The sequence below is a fragment of the Eriocheir sinensis genome, unplaced genomic scaffold (assembly GCF_024679095.1).
Source record: "Eriocheir sinensis breed Jianghai 21 unplaced genomic scaffold, ASM2467909v1 Scaffold1150, whole genome shotgun sequence".
Taxonomy (NCBI): domain Eukaryota; kingdom Metazoa; phylum Arthropoda; class Malacostraca; order Decapoda; family Varunidae; genus Eriocheir; species Eriocheir sinensis.
In genome coordinates this window covers 76,986-81,786 of record NW_026110464.1, presented here as the reverse complement: position 1 = coordinate 81,786, position 4,801 = coordinate 76,986, and the positions used below count along the sequence as shown (strand labels likewise).

Here is a 4,801-nt window from a genome sequence, read left to right as displayed (position 1 = left end):
AGTCTACTCTTAAAACAAGCTATCGTCCCTGCACTCACTATGTGATTGCTGAGTCTATTCCATTCCCCCACCACCCTATTACTAAACCAATGCCTGCCCATTTCCCTCCTAAATCTATACTTTTCTAATTTAAGTCAATTACTGCATGTTCTATCTTGCCAAACATCTTATGCAAAAGTTAACCAGCATCACTCATCCCTTACACTGATAAACTCTGGAACAGCCTTCCATTGTCCGCATTTCCTCCTGCCTATAATCTGACCTTCAAGAAGAGTGTATCAAGACTCTACTTTTGTCTGTTTGGGAGTGGTGAGTAGTGGGGCTTTTTTTTCTAGTACGCTTTGTTGCTCTTGAGCTGTCTCCTTTGTTTAAAGAAAATAATAGTTAAATAAATGGAAGTTGGCCGCCAATGCTTCCAACACATTTTGGTGCCATATCTACAAGTGGCTGGTGACTGTAAACATCTCAGCAACCTGCATGCATCTATGCCATTCCTATCACGGTGCATGGAGCAAGCTTCACATAACACTCAGACAGAGACAGTTTAATTATGGTTACATATCAGACTCAGTTTATTGCTCAGTCTATTAGATGCAGTGCTGTTAATATTGTTAGTGGTAGTATTAGTACAATTAATGTATTTATTTTAATTAATTTATCATTATTTATTTACTATATTCTTAGTGTTTGAAAATTCCAATACTAGCATTAAGATAAACAAAAATATCAGAAATATATTTATATTCATTAATTATTATTGCTTTTCTTATTATTACTTCCTTCAATGTCCTGGCACTTTGACATCTAGTGTTTTTCTGTCTAGCAGCCAAAATTGTGGTCTTTCTGAATGTGTATGTCCTAAGTCTTCATTGGTGTATCTAGCTATATAACAAAAATCTGCATCTCTCTCCCTTCTCACCTAGTTGTCCCCGTACATCCTTTCAGTATCCAAAGAATTTCAATTTACATCTTGTAATCACTCAACTAATGCAGTGCAATCCTCATCTCTGTATTTTACCGTGTGGACATACTCTTTCCTTCCATGTTCCACTGTCGTTTGTTATTCCACATCTAACACAACCACATCCCAACAGATCCGAACACGTCCGATATCATCCAAGAGAATGTGGCAGCTGAAGGGGGAGAGGCCAAGGGTGAAGACATTTAGCCACCCCCTGAAGTACATGGCATCATTCAACCCTCTTGGTGAGCTGCAGGAATGTGCTTCCCATTGCAGTGCACCAGCTCCATGTACTGATTTTGGTATGAATACTTCATCTAGTGTTTGTTGATTGTTGTGTTATTAATCTAATTATGACTTCACAAAATAGACTGTGCAAGTCACTTAACACATGCCCTGCTCAACATCACTTTTAGGTTGTAGAATTCCTTCATATGGGTGCTGATTTATGTATTCTGAAATGATTGGATATTGATTGTCTTAACATTTTTTTTGTCCATGATCACTGAACCATGTTACGCTATGTCTTTGGGTGTAGATCCAGGAAATGAGTTTTTGGGAGGACATCAGACTTTTTGCGGGTGGAAGGAGCATTAGCATTACCGATTAGCCATTCTAGGCAGTCCTGGTCTTGAAAAACTGGTGAAGTGACCTAAATCAATGGGTATAACGGCCTGGACTTTGTGCCAAAGCATTGTTTTAGCCGCAGCACGCTTTCGAGCTAGTTTTCATGTATCACTCAGGACCATGGGGGGGGGGGGCCTGGGCCCCCCTTTGGATCCACCAATGTAGCTATGTCTTATAATATATCTATCCTTTACAGTCTGATGGTGCATCCTTCTAGGTTGTCAAGTTTTAGTAGCTACTCATGAGAAGTATTCCTTATAATGATCATTGATTTCCAGATGGTTTGCACTAAAATAAGTGTCGTGTAACCTGCCGCAAATAATAATCAGCTGTAGTCAACCCTTGCTTTAAAGAACCAATATGGAGGAAGGGGGTGATGTTATATCCAAAAATCTTTTACATCTGAAGTATCCAACCTTTTTGTGTATAATAAACTTTGTTTGTTACATGAACTTAAAAGTTCACAATTTCCATACATGATTCTTTTTTCCTTGTATTTGATGATTAATCCTGACATGTATTTCCATTATCAGTAGGTAATATATAGTAACAAGACAATAATACACATTATAACAATGTATATATTATAGCCCAATGAGTGCACGAGATCATATACCTTATCAGTGACGCCAAGTCCAGGAGTCCTTCCCTAAATTCTTTGCCCAAATTTGTGACACCAAGTATAATAACTAATTTTAGTGACCATTTGCATCCATTTTTCACTTTGATTAAAAAATTGCCTCTCAACAGGTGTGAACTTGATGGGGTTGGAGGAAACTCGACTTGGCCATCAAGCTCACCACAATATAGTAAGGAACCTCTTGTTCTCAGTGATAATTTATCCTCTTTAGTTACTATTCCGTGTTGCTTTAATCACAACTAATGTGTTGGAAACATTACAGCTTAATAACATACCTCACATCTCTGCATACAAATTGAGTTCAAGATTCATCTGTTACACCAGTAGGCTTCATATCTCAAAAAAAAAGTATGTAAAAAGGTTGAAATTTTGAATGATATATTTAAACTCTTTATTATGTTTCTATGGGTGTAGTACTGTTACGATTAGTCGAGTGATCAGCATATGGGTCTTATGTTTTTGATAGCATAGGTTCAAATTTTGCCATAGGCTGGCATTTGATAGTAACAGTAGTGTCCACAGATATCTACCTGTTTCTTGTTTATCCTGTTCCACTTTAAACCATGACTGGCCAATCTTTGAAGAGGTAGCATAACCTTGAAGTGCCACTAACAAACCTTTGTCCCTTCTTCTGATGTGATCCCTTTTTTTTTTTCTCCCCACCCGCCTATAGCGAGAGTAGGTTTTCTTCAGGCGCCTGGCGGTCGGCCCAGGTTTGTCATGATGCAGGCTTTTTTTTTTATATAGTGGTGCCATTTAGTATTGCCTCATGCTGCCGCCCAGAACTCATTCTTGATTCACTTGGATGGTTTAGCAGGGCTTAGGTATGACTAACATTGCAGAAACAGGGAATTTTTATATTTTTAGTGTGGCAACACATTGACAAATGTTTTAGTATGGACTGAACATCAAAGATATATATGGTAAATGGGTTCTTGTAGATCTTGACATTATATCTGTCAAGAGTCTCCAGTTGTATCCTCTCCCCCATCTCTCCTGAAAATATTACTCTTGTCAGGCAATCTAAGTGAAGCCTTCCATCGATGCTGGCGTGCAGACATAATGTCAATGCTTAGATTCACTGTCCTTATAGCACTGAAAATAATGCAATTACATGCACATATTTTATTATTTAGAATTGTGATTAAATATTTTTTCATGTATTTTCAGACATGAAAAGTGAAAATTGCTGCACACAACAGTCTGTCGTCTGCACTGGGAGGCAAGGCAGCTCAAAGCCCAGGCTGTTACAAATCCTGGGCAGTTTTTGCCCAGAGCCAGCAATTTTTTAGATCCAATAGGGATGGATTTTTTCTGAGGTCAGGTTCAACATGCTGCAAGATGCCAAGATCTAAGCCTAGTAGGAGATATGGGTTACAAGAGAGGAGGTTTGCTCTGGCCTTATACTTTCAAAGTCCAAATGCTAATAGATTTCTGAGCACAGTATTTCACTTGTCTTCAGTTTCAACACTTCACTCATGACTCAGGGGTATTTCAGTACATGTTGGCTGGAGCAAACAGACTCTGACAGCCCTGCAGCAAAGAGCACAGGCTTTGTCAAAAGAAGAGAAACTTTGTGGGATTTGCCATTATTTAGTATTACTCTTGTTACGCCAAGAATATTTTTCCATATACTTTGCCAAATATTGCAAGTAATGCACCATTGTTGGGCTCGCTTGTTATAAATCAGATCTTGTTCAATTAACAAGCTTTGGGTGTCTGCCACTTTCCAGTTGTAATGCAAGGAATCATTTATCTTCCCTGCTAGATATCACACGTAATGCACCATTGTTGGTTTTGCCTGTTATAAATCAGATCTTGTTCAGTTAAAAAGCTTTAGGTGTCTGCCACTTTCCAATTGTAATGCAAGGAATCCCCTGCCAGATATCGCATGTAATGCACTATTGTTGGTTTTGCCTATTATAAATCAGATCTTGTTCAGCTCACAAGCTTTGAATATCTACCATTGTTTATTTTAGGTGTAATGCTTGGAAGCATTTGTTCTCTTCCCTACCCAACAGTATGCAATATTTTATTGTGGATTTTGCCTGTTATATTTAATCTTGTTCAGGTAACAAGCTTTTGGTGTCTGCCTTACCTAATATGTCCTGCAGTGACACTTGGCTTGGTTTCATAATGTGAAATACAGCATGTAATTTCATCACACTAAGTGTCTATCATCACGTGTCTGGCATCATTAATGTGGCTTCCAGGAGTAATCTTGTTTGTATTACAGCTTGCAAATTTTTTTCTGCTTTATTTGATATACATAATCACATAGGTATGATTTACAAAATGTAATGGCAGTTGATATTCTTGACTAATGCCTCATAAACCTTGTGAAAAATAATGCTTTTTTGAAAGGGGGGGTGGGGTGGGGGGACAGAGAGTGGTTTGTTTGGTTGGCCAGTTCAAGGAGTTTCATATCAAATGATTTTATTACATCCAACTTTAATGTGTGCTAAAAACATATATTTTATTACATCCAACTTTAATGTGTGCTAAAAACATATTTTATTACATCCAACTTTAATGTGTGGTTCCTACAATAAATGCTACATGTTTACTGATGT

General features: G+C 37.9%; 1 long non-coding RNA gene across 1 annotated transcript; it reads left to right on the top strand.

Moving 5' to 3' along the window:
• The first annotated feature begins 990 nt into the window (after positions 1-990).
• On the top strand, positions 991-4,528 carry LOC126989398 (uncharacterized). Its single transcript, XR_007743249.1, has 3 exons — positions 991-1,263; positions 2,339-2,397; positions 3,399-4,528. It is a non-coding gene; the product is annotated as an uncharacterized LOC126989398 (long non-coding RNA).
• Positions 4,529-4,801: the final 273 nt, after the last annotated feature.